Consider the following 16,117-nt stretch of genomic DNA (forward strand, 5'->3'; position numbering starts at 1 on the left):
TTATGTGAAATGAAAAAATGGAAAGGAGGGAGAATAAAGAGAATGCTTACAAGAGCGCCATAAATAAACGTGACGTATATGTGAAGAAAGAAGGGGAAAAGATGCAGCAGAAGAATGAGTGTGCCTTTGTGTGCTTGTGTGAGAGGGCCGTTGGTTTGTGTGGTATGTGGTGCTCCATCAAGCAAGGTTAGCGGACCACCCAGTCGGAGACATGGATGTACACAAGCTGGTCAGTGGCAGTGGTCAAGGTCTTTACACACACCATACACACATAAAAGCCAAGGGCAATGAGAGCAGCCCATGCCTGGAGATACTTTCTTCCTCTTCTTCTTTTTTCCCCTGCTTTCATTGGAGACAGGTACAACATTCCCCACTCCTCCTTTCTCTCCCAGATTCACACCCAATTCACTATTATGTCGGCTGATGTTCTCTCGCATTTTTCATCTCTTTTTACATAGTCATTTCATTCTTTACCTCTCAGTCTTCACATTTCACTCTCTATTTCACGTCTCATATTTTCCTGTGCATTTGACATATACTTCAAGGCCTGTGAGCTTGAGGCCCCCAGAACGGAATCCAGGAAGGTTTTCGTCTCAGTGCTCTACCTATCATTGTGAGGTTAACCATCTGCCTTTCTTTCATTCTCTGCTCAGATGTGTCAGGTAAAAACAAACCACTGTCTTATTTACACAGCCCGAAGCTCGACAGATTTATAGCTCGGCAGTAAAACCTCTTTCAAGTGCACTTCTCGAGAGAAAGGCCCAATCTGTTAAAGGCTTGTGCTGTTGAAGAGCCCGCAGAACTAGCCACTGTGCTACTTCCGTCTGTTATGCGCTCTCCACCGCGCCAAGAGTTTGCGCTCTTCACTTTCCATTAGACAGGCCCCTACATGCATACTGTGTGTTCGGTCGGTAGCAGTGGAGTAAGAGTTCATGTGAACAGTTTATTTACCTTTAGGAGAGGAAGCTGTTGGGTTTGGATGTTCTTAACTAGCGACAGAGCTCATCCTAAACAGCTGGGCTATGCTATACTGTCATTCCTGCAGTGCACTGAAGAGTAGCTAACTTAAAGGATTAGTTCACTTTCAAATGAAAATTAGCCCAAGCTTTACTCACCCTCAAACCATCCTGTATATATGACTTTCTTCTTTCTGATGAACATATTAATAAATATCCTTACACATCCGAGCTTTATAATGGCAGTGAACGGGGGTCACGAGTATGAGCTGAAGAAAGTGCATCCATCCACATCCGTTCATCATAATATGTGTAATCCACACGGCTCCGGGGGGTTAATAAAGTCCTTCTGAAGCGAATCGATGTGTTTGTGTAAAAAAATATCCATATTTAACAAGTTATGAAGTAAAATATCTAGCTTCCACTAGACCACCTTCTGTATTCAACATACGAAGAAAATGATGGATGGAGGTGGATGGAAGCACTTTCTTCAGCTCATACTCGTGACCCCTGTTCACTGCCATTATAAAGCTCAGATGCGTCAGGATATTTATTAATATTTCTCCAATTGTATTCATCAGAAAGAAGAAAAGTCATATTCACCTAAGATGGCTTGAGGGTGAGTACAGCTTGGGGTAATTTTCATTTGAAAGTGAACTAATCCTTTAAGTAGCTATGTTAACGTAACTTTTTTTCCGCTATGCTGTCAAAATATTATAGCTTTATAGCTTTTACTGAAACAAGGTAGCCTTTCCAAAAAAGAGGTGTAGCATAATGGTTTACTGTCATATTGTATTAGACGCGTACACTAACTTTCAAAAGTTTGGTCTTTTTGAAAAGAAATATTTCTCATTGATAGTAATAAGAAATGCTTCTTGAGAACCAAATCACCATATTAGAATGATTTCTGAAGGATCATGTGATACTTTGCTATCAAAGGAATAAATTACTACAAACAAACAACAACAAAAAAAAAGATATATTTCTTTTGTCATTTCATTCTTTCTAGTTCACTCAGTCACATTCCTGACTGAAAGGCTCATTATGTGGCTCATTAGGGGCAGATTTCTTAATCTCTTCAGGTGTGAATCACAGCATTATTCATGAAGATTGATGCCTCTTTGCATATAGCCTGTCTAAACAAAAAGTGTCTTAGAAATTTAAAATCAATACATTGTTTTATGTGTCTGAGTAGTCAGAATGATTTTTACATCATTGTGAAGCAAAAACTCTAGGCTAAAATATACAATTCCCAAAAGTCTTGTGAAAAAAATGTTTAGTATGTGTTTTGAGGCCTTATTTTTTTGTTGTTGTTGTTTTCAGAAACCATGCATATACATAATTCTCTCGAAAATACAAACATGTACATACTTGTTGCACACATATTATTGTAGCCTGGTCTTTAATATGTTTATAAGCAACTGAAAAAAGCACAAATGTCAGGGCATGTCAAAACTACTACAGGACCCCAAATCAGCCTCAGACCCCAGAGGGTTAAATATATATATATATATATATATATATATATATATATATATATATATATATATATATATATATATATATAGGCTACATTTATTTAATTAAAAATACAGTAAAAAACAGTAATATTGTGAAATATTATTACAATTTAAATTAACTGTGTACTATTTAAATATATTTGACAAAGTAATTTATTCCTGTGATGCAAAGCTGAATTTTCAGCATCGTTACTCCAGTCTTCAGTGTCACATGATCCTTCAGAAATCATTCTAATATGCTGATCTGCTGCTCAAGAAACATTTATGATTATTTTCAATGTTGAAAACAGTAGTGTACTTTTTTTTTTCAGGATTCCTTGATGAATAGAAAGTTCAAAAGAACAGCATTTATCTGAAATACAAAGCTTCTGTAGCATTATACACTACCGTTCAAAAGTTTGGGGTCAGTAAGAATTTTTATTTTTATTTTTTTGAAAAGAAATTAAAGAAATGAATACTTTTATTCAGCAAGGATGCATTAAATCAATCAAAAGTGGCAGTAAAGACATTTATAATGTTACAAAAGATTAGATTTCAGATAAACACTGTTCTTTTGAACTTTCTATTCATCAAATAATCCTGAAAAAAAATATTGTACACAAATATTTTGTACAATTGTACACATTAAATGTTTCTTGAGCAGCAGATCAGCATATTAGAATGATTTCTGAAGGATCATGTGACACTGAAGACTGGAGTAATGATGCTGAAAATTCAGCTTTGCCATCACAGGAATAAATTACTTTGTGAAATATATTCAAATAGAAAACAGTTATTTTAAATTGTAATAATATTTCACAATATTACTGTTTTTTACTGTATTTTTAATTAAATAAATGTAGCCTTGGTGAGCAGACGAAACTTCTTTTAAAAACATTAAAAATCTTAGTGGTTCCAAACTTTTGGACGGTACTGTATATATTTCTTTTTTATGTATTTTTATCAAATAAATGCATCCTTGGTGAGCTTGAGCCACTTAAAAAAAAAAAATCTTACCAATTAAATGATATGTTTTCTATAATAGCTTGTGCAGTCAGCCATTTTTCTTGACTGTAGTTTATGGAGTCCTCTTTCCACTTTTCTTGATGGAACACAAGAGACAGTCTCTATCTGCTGCTGTTAAAGGCTGTAACTCTGGGTCCTAATCACACATTTTAAGACCAGAACGCCACCAGAAACAAAGAAACCAAGAAAGTCAGGCTTAGGACCTGTATCTTATTATGCTTTTTATCTTCTCTGACTTTGTTTTCATATATCATAAACATCGCCTCCTTTTGTGACCCATTTAACTTCCGTCTCCAGAGGCCACGGCTTGTAGTAAAGATGAAGAAGAAGGGAAAGTCGGAAGACAAGAGTACGATGCAATGGGAAGCGAGAGGAGGAGGCTTGCTAATGCAGTTCCCTGGCACTCTGTTTTCATTAGAGCTAGCTCTACAAAAAATGCCCAGTGCTCTTAATATACAACAGCTTTTGAGTTAATTAGTACTCCAAACAAGCTCTTCAGCCTTCATGTAGAAGACGTAAAAGTTGAGTGGTAAAACAGCATGCAAGGATTGGGTTTCCCCGCTGTTAGCATGGAGCGTGTGCACGGTTTAAAGAGCCAGCCTCCCCATCAAAGCGCTACTGTTTTGGCTCACATGTTAAGTGGCGCTTTAGACCTTTATTGATGATGTAACTGATCGCATCAGTGGATTCTGCAAACGGGACTGAATGGGGTCCAAATGAAACCATCAGGCCTGTAACACAATACAACCAGCTCTGGTTTTCTCCGGAGTTGTTTGGCACCGTGCGTTGCCCAAATCAAACCACTTTTAAATTACCCTTCTCTAAGTTTCACCCTTTCACATTTTGTACAATGAGCTCAGAGAGACGGAGAGATTGAGACTTTGTCTTTTCAGGAATTACAATGTCACTTGTTTTAAAGATAACAGATGTTTAGATTACAGCGCTAGAGGCTTATCAGAACTTCAAGCTCAAGGTTTTACTTCTTATTTATTCCTTTAGCCAAAAGCCTCTTGTTGAGAAATTTCATATGGCAACTAATTCCGTCCAGGGACCGGATTACTGTTATGTGACTGAAGCACAAACTTAAAAGCACCATCAGAGATTGAAGGAGAGGCTTAGAAACAATTAAAAACAAATGTAGAAGTAAATCTTGATCTGAAAGAGAAAATGTGTTACTTATGTAAGACAAGTAAAGCCGTGCAAATAAGAACATGTAAAAGCCACTGCCTCCAACAGAAAGGCAAGCCTGTGTTGTTCTTAGCTGTTTAGAATTGGTATTAATCAAGCTGAGTGATTCGGGTTCCGCTGACCTGTTTACAAAGAGCCTCCTTGACAGTTCCACTCTCTGTTTTATTCGCCCTCGTACCATTAACATCAGCTGTTATTGTGGGTTGCTTCTTGGAGGAAAGAAAGTCATATGTGAGAGATCTTTAATATCTCATTTCATTATCCTAGCCATAAATGAGATTAAATAAACAGAAAAATCTTTTTTTGTTTGTTTTTAGCCATGGTAAGTAATATAAAAATAAAAAATAATAATTATATAATATAACATTAATTTTTCTGTTGAAGTAATCTGAAACCTCAGTTGTTCAAAAACCCTTTTTCATTTCTCTCTCTCTTTTTAAACTGATTTATTTTTTCTTTTCTTTCTTTTTTGTTCTTTCTTTCTCTTTGAGTTTCCTGGGCTAAAAACCAAAACAATACTCTGAAGAATGAGTTGTCAAACAGTACTAAGTTTTTGACCAAAAGTTTGATCAGTGTAATGATATTGATATGTGATTAATCACTTTGGCTTTTAATTTCCATGAGCTCCCCACGATGACGACATATGTCCATGTATACGAGGTTTGAGCACAAAAAGGCTTTCTTTTTCCAAGAAGTTTTTAGGAGAGACTGTTCATTGTCCTCTGAACTCATACATCTCTTACACTTAATACTTATGATTACAGCTGCTGTGCTTGGTCGAGATTTCAAAGGCCTGTACATGTGTGCATGTGTATTAGGTGCTATTGTCTCTCTCTGGGCTCTGTTTTGCGACAGCAGCTGTAAATTCCCAGGCTGGACTTGGGGATGATCTGGGCCGGGGTTGACGTGCATCTCTAGCAGAGACTTGGCTCGGTTCCAGGCATTCCTGCACGCTGGGGCTGGTACGATGTGAGCTGAGGTGACGTAGGGAGGAGAACACACAGGTGGAGGCAGGCTCATCTTATTGTATACACACACGCACAAACATCAAGAGAAGAATGATTCCCTCAAAGGTCAGCGTGAACTTTAGATACTGAGAAGAGGCGAGGCTGCGGTGTGTTTGAGGAAAAATTCCCGTTGAGATTAAACAACTCCTTCTCTATGAGAATCCCATTATGACGCTCATATACTGTCTCTCGTATCACAGCAAACAAGAGTTTATTAGCTCCGATCTCCCTTCTCACACGGCGCAGCTACGAGAGACAGAGAGAGATAGTCACACTGAGCTGTGTTTGTCAACGGACAGAGATGCTGTTTGTCCGTGTAGGGCCATTGTTGTGCCGACGGTCGCTTCCTGTGTTTTAAAGCAGACCGCCGGTTCAAACACTCTGTCATTGTACAGGCCTGGTTCTACTTATCTAACCCCAGGGCTCCGCTTCCTCTTGCTACTCTACTGAGAGAAACCTCCACGTGGCTGTCTTCCGCTGTCCTCCCCCCTTTCTTCCTCCCACCCGTCCCCCCACCTCCCCTCCCCTCTTTCTCCTGCCAGCACCGGCTGAATCACACAGACCAAGATAGATAGATAGATAGATAGATAGATTGATTGATTGATTGATTGATTGATTATACACATTTTCAAAATTTTCAAAAATGAGTTATTGTTATTCTCACATTCTCTTTTTAAAAAAAATCTGAATGGTGTATGATTTGTTAGAATCTGACAAAAATGACTGAGCTACACCTGTTTGAAGTCGATAGAGTCAACAAAGTCAACTTTGAGAAAAATCAAGTTAAAGTTTACTGAAGTTTCCAAAACAAAATCACCTAGCAACCATACCTTAAAATCCCTGGTAGTACCACCAAACCAAGTCAAAACCTATATCTATAGGAAAAATATGCATATTCAACTTTTTTTCTATGATTCCACAATTGTTTGATTTACATTAATGAAACAAATAGCCTATATATTAAGACCTACTGTACCACACGTAGGTTATCTAATATAATGTTACACATCAGATGTTTTTCCCCAACTGTTAACCATTAACTTTTTACCATTACATTAACTTTTTACAATTACATTAACTTAAGACATAACAGATAATGTTTGCGTGAATACTTGCCAAGACAGATATTTTGACATTTTATTGGTTCAGACTTGCCATCGAGAATTCGCTATGAATATTCACAACGTTGGAATGCTGCGCTTTACAATGATACCAAACTTGTGCCGAGGGTAAGCACCAGTCGTCCAGAAGCGAGCAGAGAAAAATTGCATTTTTCATGGTCAAAGGAAAGGTACTCCTCTCAGAAAACGTACAAATAAAGATACTTTTTGATGTTTAATTGCTATTTGGAGCATTGGGATCGCTAGACGAGGGCTTAATTAACAAATTTTTGTGAAAACCTCAATTTCGACCAAAATGGATATTTTTCACTTGTTTTGCCTGTAGCCCGAAATTAGCCCATGCGCATTCCGACTCATTTTGCCAGCACAGGTCACATATTTTAATGGGGGTTTACCTTCATTTTTAAAGCATTTAGAGTGGTGCAGGTATGATGTCAGAACCCAGAAGTCTAATTCAGTTCCTCAACAGACCTTCCATACCGGCGTGATGAATACGATCCTCAACTGGATGGAACTGAAATAAATTCTTTGATTGTTGCAATCCTATCAGACTTATGATAGCAACCTGATTGTAACAAAGCACTGTTCGCCAGAGGAGAACTGGCCCCCCGACTAAGCCTGGTTTCTCCCAAGGTTTTTCTTTTCTCCATTTTAACACCTATTTGCCACTTGTTTGCCACCTGATGTCACCTGATGGAGTTTGGGTTCCTTGCCGCTGTCGCCTTTGGCTTGCTTAGTTGGGGACACTTGACATTTGATATTCAATAGTATTCTTGACATTTATTCAACAGTGCTTCTGATCTGCCTGCATTGACACTATTATTTAAGAGCTGCTGTGCAGCCAAATTATGTACCAGTTATCAATGTAAAGCTGCTTTGACACAATCTGCATTGTAAAAAGCGCTATATAAATAAAGGTGACTTGACTTGACTTAATTCGCCACTGGTTTCTTCGAGATTTTCCTATAGGGTTGTATAATGGGTTTTTTAAATTTTTGTATAAAATAAACCCTGTGGTAAACATAACTTGACTATACTTTGACGTTTTGTTCTACAACTTAAATTACATGCACCCATAATGAAAACGCGAATTTTGAAGCAGTTATAAACTAACTGTTATAAACCCCATAGGAAAATCTCAAAGGAACCAGTGGCAAATTAGACTTCCAGGTTCTGACGTCATACCTGCGCCACACTATAGTATTAAAGAGATATTCAAAAACTCAGGTAGCTGAAGTTTTACTTAATTATTTTTAATTTATACTTATTTACTTTTTTACTGATGTATTCACATAATTTTTATAAAAACTTTTTCAGTATGCTCTTATAATAAGGAAAAACAAATTAAATCTTTACAGGTTGAGTAGCCATTCCTTGTCCTTTGGTATTTCAAAGCTCACAAAGAGGAATGGAACTTTTTTCAATATGCAATTATAATGAGGAAAAAAATAAATTAAAAGAAGAGAGAATTTTTGTGTTCAGATATTTGTGTTTGAGTTTTTTGTTTTGTGCATGCAGATTCCTGGCAGGCCTGTCTATTATCTCAATAATCACTCGCTCCTGTGTCGGGTTTTGTACATTCTCTTCTTTATCAACATGCTGACAAATGCCATCTGAAATAATTTTTTTAATTATTGTCAATTTATTTATTTATTAGCCATCACATTTAAATGAATATAATAGAGTAATTCTGCATTTTTCAGTGCTGTGTTTTCCAGCGCTATAGAATCTGCATTCCAGCTCAGTGGCAGAAGAGTGGCACTATTACAGTTAAAGCTGAAGCTGTTGTCAACATTCACTTCAAAGCAGGAAAGGTTCCCTCACATGTGGTTTTAAATGGTGTGGGGGAGCAGCAGGGAGCCTCTAAGGGTTAACTGATAATAGCTGCATACAGCCACCAGATTAAAGATTCTTTTTAATTATACACGGCTAACCACCAGCATAGTGAAGCCAGACAGACTAAAGACGACTTGTGTAGATGATAGACACAATGTGCGAATGTGTTTTGAACAGTCTGAGAGGCCGGTGGAAGAGTGGGCCTTCAGGATATTCCTTTGTTCCTGTGGACCGATAGACAAATGTCTGTGTGTGTGTGTGTGAGAGAGAACGATCTCTCTCATATGTGTGCCATTTCCCCAGGCCACTGTGAGTTTGCTTCATAGCTGTGTTTATCAGTGGGAGAGGAGGCCAGGCCAAAGGGTTAATCAGAGCCAGGTCTCAAACACAAAACACACGTCCGCATCTGTCGGTCATGGCGAACTAATTTAATCGTAAATAACACAAAATCATTGTGTATTTTGACTGTGTAATAGTACTGTTTGATGCACACTCAAGAAGCTCGACAGTTTGTCTGAGAATCTACACAGGTTGTTAAGCCGTTCTCCTCATCTTTTGGCATTTCAAAGCTCACAAACAGGGATGTAGGAATAATAGCAGTCTGTTCTGAGAAGTTGCATAATGGTGTTCAGGTCTCCCCTCTCACTATTTTGCAGAGCAGTGACAGAATTCACAGAGGAAGTTGAACAAAAAGAAACCCTGTCTGCACAGACAGAACAGAGCCTCCTAATTAAACACACAAGACTTTGAGGAACTCATTCGTTATGTCTTTTTCTGAGAGAAGAAAAGGTCTGTCCTTTTTTCTTCTTTGGGATATATGGGATATGTTCTTTTTTTTTTTTCTTTAGTTTAGCTCCTTGCTTATTAATATGAGAGATCCAGAATTAATAAATTCTTTGTTTTTGTAGTTTTTTTTTTTTTTTTTTTTTATTTTATTATTATTTATTTTAATGGAGAAGGTCATATATTAAAATACCCTGTGGCCTGTTAACATATTTTCTATTTCCCTCCGGCTCGACGGAATCTGTGTTAAGAGAATTGTAATCCAGTTACTGTACGCCGGTTTCGTCTCCTCTCAGTCATATTACAATCACCATTATTTAGCTGCTGCACATGAAGCTAATTACCATAGCTTTGTCTTTAGCCTAGAGCCATTTGGTTTGCCTTTTTAATTCAATGAACAACAATTAAATCCAATATTTCATTAAGCTCCCTCAAATGCACCAGGCGCCATATAATGGTGAATAATTCAGCTTGGGTTTTTTAGATAAATATAGGGGTGTCTAATTGAACAAAGATAATGCTCCTAATTTGCCTCTTGTTAGATGGTTTTGGTTGTCTCCCAGCACCCTTGTGATCTCTCATGCTAAAGTCTCATTTATGCAGAGACAGCGCTGAAAACAAGCTACGCTAAAAAAGAATGTGTTGCCAATTAGCATTGTCTGCCAGGCAAATGGATTGTAATAAGGAAGGAAATGAGCGCGGGTGTGTGTTTACATCTCTGCGCGCACACGCGTTTTCCCGTGTGCTAATGCCCTTCTTTTTACGGTGTGGAGTACGCTAGCTTCTCCTCCACCAGGAGTGAGGGCCGTAACGGTCTCATCAAATCCTCTTGGCTTGCGCCCAGTGCGGCGGAGCCTGAAACGCGCTCATCCTCCATTTAGCGGAGACTGTTAGCTGATGAAGAGCCCAACATGCGAGAACGGAGATAAAAGAAAGCGGTGACCCGACTCATTAGCCCCCTTTGATTTAATATATTGACACTTGGATACAAATAATTCCATTTACTGTGCTTAGTCGGAGGGGGTGCGGGGGATCAATTTAATTAGTTATGAAATGTGGCTTCTTGTCACGAAGCAGGAGAAACGCTGACGTTAAATAAAGTCATGTGCGGTTCAAACAATAAAGCTTCTGTAGGCCCATTTTAAAACTTAATGATGCATAAAAACGGGCCTAATAGTTACATCCTCACCAACAGACTTTTGATATTAAGCTAATGGACGGATGAAGGTAGAACGCTTAACACCAGTTCAAACTGTTTCGGATGTTGCGAATATAAACAGCGATCGCCTGGCTGAACGTTGATTGCTGCAACTCTGCTAGCAGCTAGATTTGTCTTTAGCATTGCTTTTCACTGTATGATCAAATAATTGCTGTTTCTTCTTCTTTCTGCCAAGAGGAAGAGGGAGGTTACAGAATCTCATCATTTGATAGAAGAGACAGCATTCAGTATGCTGTTTATTTGTGCATATGCTCAGGCTAAAGACCATGTTTCGAGTATATAGTCAGAGAGCACAGCACAAAGACATACTTGTGTAGTTCCATATGTGATCATTGCAAGTGACCAGTTTGAGAAAGTAAGCAAACACAGGCTGATTTTTATGTTAACGGCGTAACATCTTCATGCTTTTTCATGATTCAATGGACAGGTTTTGTTGCTGAAAGAGACGGTTCATCCTAAAATAAAAATTCTGTCGTCATTTACTCACACTTATGTTCTTTCAAACCTGTATGATTTTCTTTCTTCTGCTGAACACAAAAGAAGATATTTTGAAAAATGTCTCTGTGTTGTTTTGTCTATGCAATAAAAGTCACTGTTTTCCAGTGTTGTTTTGGACCCCATTGACTTTCACTGACGTTCAGACAAAAGTAGTTGAATAGTCTTAAAAATTGTGTGTGTTCTGCAGAAGAAAGAAAACAACATGAGGGTGAGTAATTGATGACAGAATTTTTATTTCTGGGTAAACTTTAACAAGGTCGTGAGGAAGCAGGAGATAAAAGTACCATGCATAGTGACATTGACACTTTGTTAAAAAACAATGTCAAAAAAAAACCAAAGGCATTTTGGGAGCCCTTGCTTCTTCGCATCTCATCTCACCTTAACTGCTCATCATGAAAATCAGCAGCTGATTCATGATCCACGAGGGCGGTTTGCCGAGTCCAAACCCGGTCAACGGTGTTATAAAGCTGGCGCTATCCGGCCAGCATCAACCACTGAATCTCATCAGAAAGCACCTGTCACTCGCCGCCGCACCACAAGCCCTCCCAGACCATGCACGACGGACCTATACTTAGCTCTCATTGTGCCCGGGCCCTGCTAGGGAAAAAATATCAGTTGGTGGAGAACACATCCTCCAGTGTGATGTTGACTTAGTTTCCTCTCCCCTCCTGCCTGGCCCAGTGTTTTCCCTGTTAATGTTGAGCAAACTGTTTTGTCTTTGCATTGGCTTTTTAACGTGGTCCTCAGCCTCCGCAGTGGGCACACACACAGGGGGAAAGAAGGCAAGGCATTAATAGCCTCTACTGTGTGCGGCCAGCCGGCAGTTTAGAAAGGGGGCCCGTGTTTTCTTAGGGCTAGGGTGGCAAAGCAAAGCATTCAGCCCTGCGCGTTGCAGCACAAAAAAAGGGCCGCTTTGTGTTTCGGATGGGGCGGAGGAGGGTCCGAGCATTCCCGACGGAATACAATGAATGGGCCGTTTTGTCTTTCGTCCGTTTTTCATGCACACTGAATTGTAGTTGTCTTTCTCTCGCTTCCATTTCTCCCTCTCTCCCTTTTTCATAATTATTCTTCCCCGTCACTGGGTGTGCACATGACATTTGAGCGTGTTTTAAAGTCTCAACACTCTCATGTGCCTGCAATAAAGTCCCGGCTGTAACAATGTCAGCTTTCTGCTGGACAACAGAGCACTCTCTGTTGTTCTCCAGGCCCAGCTGCTGGAAGGGTAGAGCGAAGACAGTGGCTTAGTCTGCACACAGATGACAGGAAGAAGGAGAATGCTCCTCTCACTCTCTCTCTCTCTCTCTCTCTCCCTCTCTCTCTCTCTCTCTCTCTCTCTCTTCACGGACTCGCTCACTGGACAATGCCATTTTTAGTTAATGGGTGGTCTGACTCTAGACTCTCAGTTCTAAACTGGTGAGTCGTGACCCAAAAATGGGTCACAGGTCAGTTCTGGTGAGGCATTGAGGCAATAGCATTGAAAAACAATTCCAAATACCACTAACCATATAAGAGTGAAAAATAAATAGGCTTATCAACTTAAAAGGATGAACAAATCACTTACCATATCTTTATCAAAGGCTGTGCATCCAGTGACACTCAAATTCATCTGTAACTTGGTATATATATATATATATCATATTAATACTTTTCAAAGTTTCCGTTGCATGATAATATTTCTGCCAATCTCCTGCTGAAAACCCCTGCTGAAATCTAGCTGCATAATTCTTAAATATAATTACAGACAGTCAAACCAAAATGTATTCAGAACATTGCATTCATTAATACAGTATATTTACTATAGTTAAAAAAAAATCTCAGAGTTAAACTGTGTCAGAAAAAAATTATCTTAATTATGTCAGATAACACTTAAGCAAAACATGGTCAGGTCAAAGTGTCTGAATAATTTTTGGTTCCAAATTTTTTATTAATTTTACTGGTAGTCCACTGTATGAAGAATTTTTGGGTATAATATGTCACAGTTTACTTTGTTTTGCTATCCTCACTTACATAAATGAACTATAGTGTCCTGCACCCACTAGTAAAAATATATAATACATTTCTGAATAATTTTTGGTTTGACTGTATATCTGGAAGAAAAGAGACAATGATTTTTATTAATTAAGATGCATTTTAGTTAATATTATTTATTTTTGTAATACAGAATGTTGTCTTTCTCCTTTGGTTTTGGCAACAGCATAATTTCCTTTTTCTTATTAAAGTATTACCTTATTTTTGTTCTTCTTTAAAAATGAAGTAAACTATTTCTCTTTTATATTAGGCCTATCTTAAATATTTATTATTTGGAAGGTTGGACCAAGCATAAAAATAAATATTGATCTTTAAATAATTCATGCATAATTCAAAAGTGACCACAAAGTAAATAAAATTATTTAAAAAAAAAAAAAAAAAAAAAACATATTGCATGAATGAAAGCATGAATGCATATCACACCAGACTATTGCCTTTCTTTCCTGTTCCGCTGCCCTACACCGTCCCGGTCTGAAAGGGTTTGGGGTGTATTGTGCATTGTGCCGGTGCCGGTTTTCATAGATGTGGGATGTATATGTGGGATAATGATGTTGGCCTCAGACTCATTTGTGGGTTTGTTTATGTCTGTCCTTTTCTCCCCTCATTACCCATGCTGTTTGAGCCAGTCCCCTCGGGTTTAGCCAGTTTACTGCAAACCTTTTTAATTTTATGACCAGACCCTGACAGAAAAATGTTTTTTCTCCTCCATTTCCTTCTTTATTTCTTTCTCCCCTTCTCTTGCTTTCTGACATTGTGTAAACTGAGTCCTACATTAATTGTGTCATTCTAAAACAGGTAACCCTGAAACCATGCAAGTGAATTAAATGAGTAGAGAGAGAGAGAGAGAGAGAGAGAGAGAGAGGTGGACGTGATATCTGTGTGCGCTATGCCACAGCAGTGCTGAGCACAGAAGACTACTAAAGCCTTAGGCTCGTCTTTGATATTTTATATGCAATACAACCCTAATTGCTTGAAATATTTACAGACTTAAATTACATTTTAGGTTCTTAGAGGCTCAACAAGAATTTGCCTTAAGAAGATATTTCTGTTGAACACATACTGATCACATTTTGCTGGTGCTCTTAAGGGAATAGCCTTTCCCCCCCACATCTTTGTACTGAACTAATTTACTAATTTCAGCATCCCAGCATGATCCTCGATTCTCCCCTTGTAATATTAAGCACACTTATTTGATTATTCATAAATTACGATCAGCAATATCGTAATGATTAAAAAACAGGTTATGTATTACAGAACTAGAAGGTATGGTTCACTCAAAACTCTCCCTCAGGTTGTTCCAAACCTGTATGAACACAAAAGATGATAGTTTGAAAAATGTCTCAGTGCTTTTTTTATCCATATAATGAAAGTCAGTGGGGTCCAGTGTTGTTTTGGAGCTAAATTATTGTCAGTCTTAAATATCTTATTTTGTGTTCTGCAGAAGAAAGAACCGACATGACTATCACTTAATAATATTATGCCAAATTGAGCATGAAGTTCAGAGATCGGAGCTCAGTTGTGTGTATCGTATGCTTGTTTGTTTTTTTGTTGTTGTTGTTGTTGTTGTTGTGTTTTTTTTTTTTACATGAACTCCAGTGTGGACTCGAAGTAAAGCTGAAGTAGAAGGCAAAGGGTGGGGGAGGAAGGGGCCGTTCTGCTTTTAACAGCCCCGGACTTAATATAGACATATTGGAATGGCTCTTTTCCAAGAGGGCTTGTTTTACTGTGTAAGGAATTAGCAGAACAAGAAGTCATCTATTGGTTATTCCTCCAGACGAGCCGAGCGTGTGGGCCAGTGTCTGGTTTCTGTGCACCTTTCCCCGTTCGGCACACACGTGCACAAGCTGTGAGTCCTCAGAATACATTTGTCCTCTGTCGACTCTTTTGTCAGCGGTGGTGGCATAACATACATCCAAATACACACAAACACACCATTTGCCAGTCGTCCTGTTCCGGTATCAGGAACGTTAATCTTTTACCTGTTTAAAAAAAACACACAGAACGAAAGAAAGAATGAAAACAAGAAATCACGGTGCTCATCGACCGATAAGCCTTTGAGTCTGTGGGCTAGTGGATTGTCAGAGGCGGGTGGGTCCAGGTCAAAGCCACGGCCGCAGCACAAAGCCTCTTTATTCCCGGTCCTGTATCTGTGTGGAGGGCCTCCTGCAGAACTCCTCGCTAACAGAGCAGAGAGGGGAGAACAATGCGTTTAGTCTGTGGCACCAAGGTGGAGACCCGGTCTTAATTCTGGCTCCGCGCTGACAGAAAGAGCGGGGATCAAAGTCCGACTCAGCCCTATCGATCCACACGGCCCGATTGTCATCAGGGTCTGAAGCGCGGCCGAGCAGAGTATCTCGCTCTTTGATAACGGCCTCGTGAGCGTGGGTTTATGTGTGTGTGTGGGTGGGATTAGAGCTCAAAGCTGCAGCCGCCGTGTGCTGGAGGAGTGCGGTTAACTGATAAATGACCTGTGACGTGGGAGTAATGTGTACTTGGGGATCTATGGGATTGTTTAAAAAATTGACCTCTTTAGAACAGAATAATGTGCAGACTCCCGAGCGCAGAAGTGGTTTCATTCAGCAAAGAGCTCTCTCGCTTTCTCTCTCGCTCTCTCTTTGCTGGTGAGTTTCCAGAAAGCACTCGCCGAGTGTGTTCGCAAAGTAGCGGGTGTGAAGTTCACGCTGTCGGGGCCCGCCGTGCGGATTGAACGCGGTTGCCAGGTCCTCTAGAATCACTTCGCCTTAAAATGGATCCCCTAAGGTGGTTTTCTTTCACAGTCATTTTGGCTCTGGCAGTGTCGAGCGAGGGCAAGAGCGTGTGACGTATCGGTACTTACAGTAACAGTGAAAGCTGTTTTCACTCCTGCTAAATTTAAAACACCCCCGTGTTAGAGCCTTTCTTTGAGATTTTTAATGAGAAACGGTAATGTCCAAGGGAAATGGCTCCAAATTTGGCG

At 39.2% G+C, this 16,117-nt stretch overlaps 1 protein-coding gene across 16 annotated transcripts in view; it reads left to right on the forward strand.

Annotated features, from left to right (window-relative positions):
• sox6 (SRY-box transcription factor 6) overlaps positions 1 to 16,117 on the forward strand; it is a 165,490-nt gene that overhangs the window by 95,085 nt on the left and 54,288 nt on the right. The window lies entirely within an intron of this gene.

This window comes from Megalobrama amblycephala, linkage group LG3 (assembly GCF_018812025.1).
Source record: "Megalobrama amblycephala isolate DHTTF-2021 linkage group LG3, ASM1881202v1, whole genome shotgun sequence".
NCBI lineage: Eukaryota > Metazoa > Chordata > Actinopteri > Cypriniformes > Xenocyprididae > Megalobrama > Megalobrama amblycephala.